Below are 12,323 nucleotides of genomic sequence, written 5' to 3'. Positions count from 1 at the left end.
GATTGACCCATCTCTTTCAGACATTGAGACATTTCTCAATGGTATAGACTTACCTAAATTGAATACAAGGCAGGTATCAAATTTAGATCTTGCTATTTCTGTAGGCGAACTACACGATGCTCTTCAACAGATGCCAAACAATAAAGCACCAGGGCCTGATGGGTTCCCTGTGGAGTTCTACAAAACATTCTGGTCACTGCTAGCTCCGATATTTACGAAAATGGCTTTAGAGATTAAAGAAAACTCATTCCTTCCTCCAAATATGAACTCTGCCACGATCAATCTCTTGCTAAAACCTGATAAAGACCCAACACTTCCATCCAGTTACCGGCCAATCTCCCTGATTAATGCTGATCTTAAAATTATCTGCAAAGTATTAGCTCAAAGATTAGAAAAAGTCACTCCATATATAGTACATCCTGATCAAACAGGTTTCATCAAAGAGAGACAATCGTCCAACAATGTTCGCCGTCTACTCAATGTGATAGACTATTCTGTTATTCATAATCTAAAAACAGCTGTTGTTTCATTAGATGCTGAAAAAGCATTTGATAGAGTGAACTGGAATTTTCTTCTAGCTACTCTACAGAAATTTGGATTTGGAGACTCATTTATAGAATGGATTAAGGTCCTATATAGTTTCCCTACAGCTTCGGTTAGAACGAACAGCCAAATATCTCCAAGGTTTAATCTTATGAGGGGCACAAGGCAAGGGTGTCCACTTTCTCCGTCACTGTTTGCTATATTTATTGAACCTCTTGCAACCGCTATTCGACAGCATGCAAATATTAAAGGCATCCATACCGCAACCGTTCATCATAAAATAAGCCTTTATGCTGATGATGTATTACTTTTCTTACAAAATCCACATTCTTCTCTTCAAGATACAATCTCACTTATCAATAAATTCAGTTCTATTTCAGATTACTCCATCAACTGGTCCAAATCTACTGTGTTACCAATTAATTTTGACTTTCAGAGCACCTCATCGATTCCACTGCATAAAGGGAACATTAAATACCTGGGAATCAATATTTCCTCCACATTGTCAGATCTGAATCGCTTGAATTACTCCCCAATCTTAAAATCGATTGAGGATGATCTGGCGCGTTGGAAAACACTGCCAATCTCACTTATGGGAAGGGTTCCTACCGTGAAAATTATGGTCTTGCCTAGGGTTAATTATCTATTTTCAATGATTCCAACCAAACCTTCTCAAATCTGGTTTAAGTCACCAGATTCACACATCAATCAGTTTCTTTGGAAGAGTAAACCAGCACGAATCAGCCTTAAAACTTTACAAAAACCCAAAGAACATGGGGGTCTAGAACTCCCAAACTTTTCCTATTATTTCCTTGCAAATAAACTACAATATATATTAAAATGGATCAATCCCACTTTATTAGATAGTTTATGGTTAGAGATTGAACAATCACTTAGCCAGGAGATCCCAATTTCTAACTTGCCCTTTATTAGCCAAATTCTCCGAAAACACAACTGCTTTAAAAGTATTAATATACGCACTACCTTAACAGCTTGGTGGGAGTTTTTGAAAATAACTGGGTCCCCGCTCACTCCATGCCAATTTACGCCTATTTGGAATAATCCTGATTTTCTTTTAAACAAGAAGCCATTGAACTTTCCAACATGGTATGATAAGGGAGTCGGATGCCTTGGGGATATCATCAATGCAAACAGTTTTATCTCTTTTAAAAGTTTAATAACACAATATGCAATCAATCCTAATAAATTTCTAGAATATATACAAATCAAATCTGTAATCAGCGCAAGATTCAACAAAACAACATGGGAAAGTAATCCTACGACCGTTAAATTCTTCAAAACATCTGCCCCCAAAGCTTTATCCAAATTATATGCTCTCTTATCAAAAATAGATAACACAATAAGTATTCCAACTTCTAAATGACACTCAGACGTATCAACAAGCTGTGACCCAGAATTCTGGAAACAAATATGCCTCAATACTACTCGTTTGATTAAGAATCCAAATGTACGACTGATTCAGCTCAAAATACTTTACAGAATACATTACACCGGTCTAAGAATGTATAAAATGGGTTTAGCTGACTCTAACATCTGTGTACACTGCTCAGATAATAAGATAGATAATTACTTGCATTCAATGTGGTCCTGTGCTCCCGTGAGTAACTTTTGGCTTGGAGTGTGCGAGAACCTATCATTAGCGTTAGAGATTCCTATTCCCATCTCCCCCGCACTCTGCCTGTTGGGTGATCTCTCCGCAACTGATCTTGATATAAACAAAACATACCTCCTTATAAATGCGTTAGGCATCGCCAAGAAAACTATTCTCATAAATTGGAAATCAAAAAATAATTTATGTATAAACCTTTACAAAAACATTTTATTAGATTATGTAGTTATGGAAAGAATGTCTGCTGAATCAAAACAACAACTGACAGAATTCCGATCTCTTTGGGCACTGCTAATTAATTTTCTGACCTGACTCCCTTGGGGGCCGGGGCTGGGGCTCTGTCCCGGGGGTCTTGCTCCGTGGGTGGGGGGTCCTGGGTGCCAGGGGGGCCGTGTGCCGCGGGGTCGGGTGGGCCTGGGGTGTGTTTCCTGGTTCCGGCCTGGCGGGCCGATCCGTGGGTGGTCTGGTGGCTGGGGGTGGGTGGGGGTGCCTGGGCGGGTGTTGGGGTGCGGGTGGGGCTGTGGGCGGCCGCCTTGGGTTGGTTGGGGGGGCTGTCCCTCCCGTGGGTGGTTGGGCGGGGGGTTGCGCCCGTGGGGCTGGGGTCTTGCCGCTGTCGGGCGGGGGTCGGCTCGTGCCCCTCTGGCTCCGGGTTTCCGTGGGCTTCCTCCTTCCCCTGGGGCGCGGGGCGGGGTCTGCCCGGGGTCGCCCTGCGCTGCTGCTGTGCGAGCCTGCCTGGTGCCGGGTTGGGGGGACTGCTTGCCTCCCTTGTTGGGGCCCCGGCGGTGCTTCCCGGCTGCCCTGCGGGAGTCCCCCTCCTGTGTTTTACTCCGCCCTTATTTTTTTATTAATTTTATTTATTTATTTTAATTTATTTTATATATATATATATATATATATATATATATGTATGTATGTATGTGTATGTGTATGTATGTATATGTATGTATATATGTATGTATGTATGTATGTATGTATGTATGTGTATGTATGTGTATATATATATATGTATATATATGTATATTTTTTTTAATCTATTTAATATATTTAACTTATTCTGTTAAATTATATATGGGTACGCGTGTATGTGGGTGTGTGTACGTTTGTATATATGTATGGTGAAATCTGTGTGTATGTATGTAGGTACATATGTATGTGTCGCTGCCCCGGTGTGCATTGCTGATCGCGGCGCCGGGTCTGCTGAGGTGCCGTGGCATGCCGGCTGTGGGCGCGGGGCTGGGCCCTTATGGCTTTTTGCCGGACGGGATGCCTGGTGGGTGGTGAGCGAGGGGGGCATGGACGTGCGGGAAGGGCTGCGGGGTTTGGTGGCGTTGGGCACTGTTGGCGACCAGGCCTCTTTTTTATTTTTATTTATTTTATTTTATTTAAAGGGTTTATTTTTATTTTATTTTATTTTTTTCTTTTCTTTATTTTTTTTTTCTTTTTTCTTTTCTTTTCTTTTATTATTTTTTGTTGTTGTTGTTTTTGTTGTGTATGTATGTGTTTGTGTATATGTGGGCTTATGTATATGTGTGTGGGTGTATTAATGTGTATATATGTGTGTATGTGTATGTGTATATGTATATGCATGCGTGTGTATATGTGTGTATGTGTATGTATATGTATATGCATATATGTATGTATATGTGTATGTGTGTATATATGTGTGTATGTATGTGTATATGAATGTGTAGGTGTGTGCATGGGTGTGGATGTCCGGTGGCTCAATTGGCCTGGCTGTGGATGAGTTGGGGTAGGTGGGGTGGTGGCCTCGGTGGTAGCCGGGGGTGTGCGTTGTTGTGGTTTACGGAGTCGGTCGCTTTTTTGTTTTGGTTTCGGCGGCCGCGGGTGTTTGCACTGCGGACGGGCGGTGGTGGTGATGGTTGCTGCGGTGATACCAGCGGTTGGCATCGCTGTGTTGGGTTGGAGTGGTTGGGGGACTGTGGCTGGTGTCTGTGCGCTTGTGGGGTTGTGGGGCTGGCTGGCGTTGGCTTGCCGGCTGGTTTGGGGGCTGGCGTGCGGACGGGATGCATTGGCTTCTTCCCCCGTTGGGGGGCTCCTTCCCCTGGCCAGGACTCGTATAGGCACGTTGCTGTGTGGATGGCCGGGATGCGGTGTTTGCATTGGGCGTGGGGGCTGTGCAGTTTTTCTGCGTTTGGTTGCCGGTATGGGCTCTGCAGGGTTGGGTTGGGGCGGGCGGGGGCTGGCTTTGTTTGGCTGGGGGAGGGCTCGCGTGGCGTCACGTTAAAGTGGTCTGGTGTGGGTCACGGGCTGTGGCGGGGGGTGGCGGCCTCCTGGCCGTAGTTCCTGGTTGTTGGCCGCGTGGACTGGGGGGATGTCCGGGCCCTCTACTCCTCCTACTTATAGCGCACACAGTCACACATATATAGGACTTTGGGGATTGTCCTGCGGGGAGGCATGGCGGGGGATTGAGGATGCCTCCAATGGGGCTCCAGTTCTCCTGTCTTGCCCCCTGCTCGTCCATCCCTCAATCTTAGCTGCATATTAGACACTTAGGATTTGGGGGGCTTGGCTTGGTTGGGACCCACCATGACCTTGATTTCCCCCAATTTTAATCGCATTATTAGTTCCCACAAGCATACATATCTCACTCACGCTACAGTACACACATCAATAGGGACTGGAGGTCGGCTGTAACGGCTGACCTCCTAATTTTAACTACACAGTAGACACTCTGGGGGCCTTGTACACATGCATGGGGGATTGGGGTTCGGCGCATCCCTCATTGCCTCGTCGGCCGGCGGGGACTGCGGTCTGGTGGCCTGCCAGGCTTTTATTCATTTATTATTGTTATATATTTTTTTTTTTTTTAATGTATTTATTATTTTTATTTTTATTATTTAGTTATTTTTTTATTTTTTATTTTTATTTTATATATATATATTTTTTTAAATCTTATTATTTATTTGTGTGTGGCGTCGCGCGGGTCTCACTTCCTGTTGGGTGGGTCCGTGCCCGTGTGGCCCGACCTTGCGCTGTGGGGTCTCTGTTGGTGACTTGATGTGGTGGCGGCGCAGCCCCCGTGTCTGGTCTGGATGCTGTGTCTCGGTTGTTTGGGCGGTGGTGTGTTTGTGCGGGTTTGGGTTGGGGTGGGGGGCCTTTTGGTGGGGGGGGTGTTGGTGTCTCTTGTTTGCGTGTTGGCGTTCGGGCTGACTGGCGGGCTGGCGCCGGCTGGTCTCCGTGGTCCTGGTGGCGTGTGGTTGCTGGTCGCAGTTTTTTTTGATCGCTTTGATTTGATTGGCTGGTGCTGGCTGTCTGGGGTTATTGCGGCTGCTGTTTCTGCTGCCGTTTGTTTGTGGTGTGGGCGCCCGTGGCTGATGGGTCTGGTGCAGGGGTGTGGCTGATGTTGTGACTGGTGGCAGCGCGCGTGCGTGATGGCTGTCGGGGCTGACGAACTGTGTATATGTATGTATATGTGTGTGTATGTATGTATGTATATATATGTGTATGTGTACATATGTGTATGTATATGTATATATGTGTATGTGTGGGTATGTATACATGTATGTGTGTATGTGTATGTATATATGTATGTATATATATTTCTGGGGGTACGCTCTGGGCCTGCCTGTCAGACGGGGGTCGACGCCTCAGGCTACTGCATCCAAACTGCGTGTCTGGAGCTCCTGGGTCCCGCTGTCCATCCCTTCCGGGTGCCCGTCTTGGTTGGGGCCTGTTGGGCCTAGTCCCTGCGTCTATTGTGGTAGCTTGGTGCTCCAAGGTATTCCGAGGTGCTGCGAGTCGGCCAGTTGCTGGGGTAGTGACCTTGTTTGTCAGCATGTCTGTGATCTTCTTTTAATTCTTTTCTTTTAATTCTTTTCTTTTTTTCTTTTTTTAAATATATTTTATTAATATAATTTTTTATTTTTCCCCTCCCTCAGAGGGGGGGCTCGGCGGGGCGGTTGCTGGTTGTTCCATCTCCATCGTTGGGGTCCCTGCGGGTGGGGTGGGTGGTTCCCGTGGCCCTGTGCCTGGGTGGTCCTGCGGCGGCCGATTTGGGTGGGGTGGCCTGGGGCTGGCCTCGCCGCGCTCTCCGGGGGTGGGGGGTGGGCTCGTGGGGGCCCGGTTGCCGGTGGGGCGGGGGCGGTCTTCCCGTCCGGTTGCGGGGAGTCTCTGGGTCCCTCGGGCGGGGCGTCTCGCCTTTCTGCCCGTGTGGGGTGTGGTCTCTCGCTGGCTTGGGGTCTGGCTGTCCCCTGCTTTTCTCGTGCCCTGTCCTCTGCCGGGTGCGTCTGTCTGCGGCCTGCTGCTGGCCCTTGTGGGCGGTACGGTGGGCCGGGCTCTGGGGTTCCTGTCGCTGGCCGGCTTGGCTGCGTGGGGGCGGTGGTCCCTGGTTCCCTGGGCACCACGCCTACTGTTTGTGGGTTGGGCTCTTGGGGGTGATGGGGCCGTGCTCTGGCTCCCACGCACTCTGGGAGTCGAATGTATTGTACATGCAAATTCACATATGCTCACATACGTACATAGGTACCTACGCTCCCACATACATACACCAATACAGTACATATTTACCTACCTATTGTTCGTACATCCACACAATATAACTAAAACTGTTTATACTTACTAAACCGTCACATGCATGATGTCTGTAGGAGTGTTTTCATGCCTATTTGTATGTGCTATCGTAATGTAATGACGCTTGCGTCGTTAGCGTTAGCTAATATGCTAACACGTATACGAATGTCTGTGTTAGTATTATTAACTTACGATGGCTTAACTTACAACTTTTTGTATTGTTTCAGTTTCACAAATACCCCAGTAAATTCGCCAAGGTATCACCGTAAACTTATTAAGTCTGTTTAGCTGATTGTAGAGCTAGATTTCGCAGCTAGTTTGTCCATGACGATGACTTCTGTTTTGTTTGATCAGCCGTTTTCCTGCCTTGTTACAGACACATTTAGAAACAATTAAGGTATGTAAATAAACATTTACAGAATCTTTCTGTGTTTATAACTCATTTTTGCAACGTACGGTATGCAAGTGTGGCTTATTGTCCAGTGCAGCGAATATATGGAAACATATTTTTTTTCCCTAAAATTTAGTGGGTGCGGCTGATATATCGTTGTGCTCTGTAGTCTGGAAAATACGGTATGTTAGTGTTTGTGTGGTGCAAATGTACTGGACCACCAAAGGTCGCAATTAGTTTAATTTCATGTTCTATGGCAGTGGTTCTCAAACTTTTTTTGTCATCCCCCACTTTGGACAAGGAGGAGTTTTCAAGCCCCACCTGCCCCCATCGCCCCAACAGAATGCTAATGCCAAGCTTATCATTTTCAAATTTATTGAACATCAAGTAACATCAAGTTGTATACATTCAAACTCAATAACATAAAATAACATCAAGTTCAACAATAAATAAAATAACTGCGCAGCTGTGGTATAAGTTGCATCAAGTTCAATAATAAATAAAATAGCTTGCATCAAGTTAGATAATAAATAAAACAAAAGTGTTATAACTTGCATCAAGTTCAATAATAAATCAAATAAAAGTGTTATAACCAGTGTTGGGACTAACGTTACTGTAACGCCGTTACTATCGGCGGTAACTAGTAATCTAACGCGTTATCTTTTATATTCAGTAACTCCGTTACCGTTACTACATGATGCGTTACTGCGTTATTTTGCGTTATTTTTTATGTAGTATCGGCAAGAAACTGAGAAGATCTGAGTGTTGCAGCGCTGCTGAAGAGGCGACAAAAAAGAGGCGCGCCGTGCGCTGTCTGTGTGTACGTGTGTGTGTGTGTGTGTGGGAGGGGGCGTGTCTGTGTCTACTATCAAGACGTCATGGCGAACCCCGAAGCCGAGTTTCTTAAAATGGAGATATTTTCAGTACGTTTCTTTTATCGACCACAAAGAAAAGAACATTTTAGTTGAATGTAAGTTTCAAATATGCTGAAACAGCGATAAAAACAACATGCTTCGACGAAGCTAGTAAAGAGACACACACTTCACCTCCAACAGCGGCTGGATTTTAATGAGGCACTGCACACTGAAGGTACACACACTCTGTCAATTCTCTTATATACTCTTTCATTTTAAACTTTTAGAGTGTTTGATTATCACATCACTCTAAATGTTTAGACTATAAAGTTCACAAACCTAAAGAGGCTAATATTTCCTTTTCTCTAAACTAAGTGGGGAAATGTGTAGAGTGTTCTGGGCTTCAGACATGATTTTATTTCAGAATTCCTTGAGAAAACGCCTGGTTAGGCTTTATGTATGTAGTGTGTGCCTTTCTTGTTTTACAGCTATGTTGTTATTATGCTGTTTGTTACTTATGTATGTTAAGTTGCAGCTATTTAAAATAGTTTTGTCAATTTGTTCTGGTCTGAAACAAATTGGCCCTTTAAAACATATCTTTGTCTTTGTGTGTTGTATGTAGAGCACATTGCTTAGCAGAGTTCAGTGATGCAAATGCATGTCAAGTTGATCAACACATTGTATTATTCTCCAGTGCAATAACAGTACTAAAATGAAGGCTAAAAGGGCATTAAATGGGGCCTTAAAAAAAAAATATATATATATATATAAGTAACTAAATAGTTACTTTTCACAGTAACGCATTACTTTTTGGTTTAAGTAACTGAGTTAGTAACTGAGTTACTTTTGAAATAAAGTAACTAGTAACTGTAACTAGTTACTGGTTTTCAGTAACTAACCCAACACTGGTTATAACTTACATCAAGTTCAATAATACATCAAATAAAAGTGTTATAACTTGCATCAAGTTCAATAATAAATCAAATAACTTGCATCAAGTTCAATAATAAATAAAATAAAAGTGCCACTTTGCAATCTTTGCAAAAAAAAAAAAAGGAGGAGCTATGCATTTGGCAAGACAGGGCAAGTGAACATGAGTTTTACAGTACTCCAGCATTAGTGGCTGCAATGAGCCTGTTTTGCACTGCACAGCTTTTCAAATCGGGGTTGCAGGCTTGACACTGCCACTCTTAAGTCATGCTCAATGTTCAGCTGAGACCTGTACTTCGTTTTGAGTGAAGCAACAGCTGAAAAGCCTATCTCACACAGATAAGATGTGGCAAAGGGGAGAAGAATGGACACAGATCTCTGCCCGATGAGTGGATACTCCCTCTCCACTCCAACCCAGAATTGAGAAAGAGTCTGAGTGGTGAACCTCAGCCTCAGGGTGGAGTCAGATGTCACTTCAATAAACTGGTCCTCCTCAGCAGACATGAAATCAGCAGGTGCTGCAGATAGATTATAAATTAATAGGCTTACTTTACTTTTCATTACATAATAAATGCAAACAAATCTGTTTGACAACAATCATCTGGACACAACAATCTGGACTAACATTCCAGTTAGTAAGTAGCATACAACACAGATAAAATGCATGTATAATATATGAGTATAATATTCAATAAAAATGTCAAAATACCAACCTGCTGCATTGAATGGATCCATAACCCAGTTTTACTGAGCACTGTTGATGGGGAAGTATTTGTGAAACATTTCTCTCAGGGAGGAGATGAGTTGCTTGATGCAGGGGATCACTGTGGTGGCACCAGATTCGGTGGTTTCAGCAACCTCACCCAGGTTCTCAAAGGCATCAATATTTTGTTGGTTGAGGCGCCTGCCCCATCCCTCGAGCTTTTGGGAGAACGCAGTGATTTTGTCTGCCAGTTGGGGTATGTGCTTATCCTTGACTTGGAGCTGAAGATTTAATTCATTCAGCTCGCCAAACATATCGCTGAGGTAGGCCAGCTTCAACAGAAATTGTTCATCACTGAACTTGCTTGCAGCCTCATGCATGCGCTCCTCCTCCAAAAAGATCCGAATCTCTGCCCTGAGCTAAAAGACGCGCGACAGCACTTTGCCCCGGGACAGCCACCTCGCTTCACTGTGAAACAGCACGGCTGTATGATCAGCTCCCATTTCCTCACACAGTGCAGAGAACAGTAGCGCTTTCAGTGGTCGTGTTTTGATCAAATTTACCGCGCTCACAACATTTGTTTAAACCTCATTGAGTTCAGGGCTGAGCTGCCTTGACGCGAGTGCTTCCCGGTGAATGACACAGTGTGTCCAATGCGCATTTGGCGCAAACCTCTTTATTAGAGCCTGCAGCCCGTTTCTTGACCCTGCCATGGTCTGTGCGCCATCACAGCAAAAGCCCACACAGTTTTCCCATTTAAGGTCGTGTTCTTTGAGGAAATTGACCATTATCTTGAACAGCTCATCAGCAGTGGCTCTATTTTTTATGTATTTGCAAAACAGCAAATGCTCGCACAGTGACTCGCCATTCACAAAGCGGACGTATGCGATGAACAGGCAGTCTTTATTGCTGTCAGTAGCTTCGTCCACTTGTAAAGTAAAACGACTTTCTTTTAATTTGTCTACGAGTTGTTCCTCAAGATCACTTGCAATGTCGCATATACGTCTCGCAACTGTGTCGTTTGACAGTGGGACAGCTTTTAATTTTGCTGCGCTTGTCTCGTCAAGCATGACTGACACCATGTCTATTGCAGCGGGGAGAATGAGCTGCTCAGCAATTGTGTGTGGTTTTTTGCATCGTGCAATTCTGTATGCAACTCTATATGAAGCCATTTGAGCGTTACTGTTTACTGATGTAGCTTTTACCATGCGCTTCTCCTGTTGACGGTACTCTGCCAGTTTTCTTTGAAAGAAATCAAGTGGCTTTTTGACGTGATTGGGGTGTGTGGTCTCGGGGTGTCTCTTTAATTTGTTGGGTCTCATGCTGTCTGCTGCTAGCGCTTTTAGACACAGAACACACAGGGGTCTCTCCTCTGCCTCCACCACCGCTGCCGTGAATCCAAGAGCAAGATACCCTTCATCATATTTTTTTTTCGGTTGGCTTTTTGGTTGATTAGGCCCGTCAGATTTTTGTTTCTCTGCAGGCGCTGGCTCTGGCTCGACGACCTTTGAGGTGCGAGTCACAAATGTATCCATTTTGTGTAATTGTGGTTCACACATTAGCCTGCTACCCATCCGCATGAAAGTTTGTTCCGCTTAGCCCCGCCCCCATTAGTTACTGTTGCTATGTCTGTCAAACTTTCGCTCCTACCTAGAAATTTAAAGCCTACAGGAAAAATAAGTAATTTACATTTATTTATATAGCGGATTCCCCAGACAGAATCACAAAGTGATTTACAGTGTGTATAGAAAATGAAAGCATAGTAAAAAAAATAATCTAAGAATATAATAAAAAAATAAAACATTTAAAGTGAAATTTCCTCCCGTTCCTCGCGCCCCACCTGTCATGTCTCTATTCCCCACCAGTGGGGAATAGAGACACACTTTGAGAAACGCTGTTCTATGGTAATCATCACACGTGTGCCTTGAAAACAAGTGCAGTTCCACTTCAAACACATGGGAGAATATGGGTCTTACTGCACTGTGCTAGCTCAGAGAGGCGAGGTAGAGCTGCAGGGCGAGCATTAATTGTCATCACAATGACTTCATGTCAACATGTTCATGTCACGCTTCATTTCTTTCATTTCTTCATTTCTTCCATTCCCATCATAATCATGCACGTCTGCCTGCTATGTAGTCACGTGCAACTCATGAAGTGGTATGACTCACTCTTCTGCTGTGGGTCCACAAAAACAGCAGCATCTCCCCTCATATAGACAATCTTTCATTTGCATTTTTACAGTAGCTCCTTAAAAATAGCAGCTACTAAAGCTACTGCTTTTTTTTTTATCATCCTCCCACTTCTATGGCATTTTTTGAGGCACAAAAACGTACCAATTCTTGTACGCGCATCTTGTCCATCGAAAAATTTGATATTTTTGGGGACTCGTACATGAAATTTGAAAGTTGACTCAGCAGCGCTCCTTAAAAATGAGAAAAAAAATTTGCACCTGCTACCATATACACGTATCGTTGCGAAAATCGATGGAGACGTCTATCATGAGAGGATGCACGTGAAAGTATCAAAAATCCATATTTGAAAATAAATATCTTGGTGTCTGTCGGCCATTTTTAGACTAAAAACAGGGTTCGTAATTTTTTCTTTTTTTTAATAATATTTATTTATTAATTTAATAGGGAAATCATAATACAGGTACCGAGAACAAGACACCCCCTCCCCCCCAAAAAAAATAATGAATAAAAAATAAATTTTAAGTACAAAAAAAAAATTATATATATTTTT

This window comes from Nerophis lumbriciformis, linkage group LG38, assembly GCF_033978685.3.
Source record: "Nerophis lumbriciformis linkage group LG38, RoL_Nlum_v2.1, whole genome shotgun sequence".
Lineage (NCBI taxonomy): Eukaryota > Metazoa > Chordata > Actinopteri > Syngnathiformes > Syngnathidae > Nerophis > Nerophis lumbriciformis.
This window is presented reverse-complemented; position numbering follows the sequence as displayed.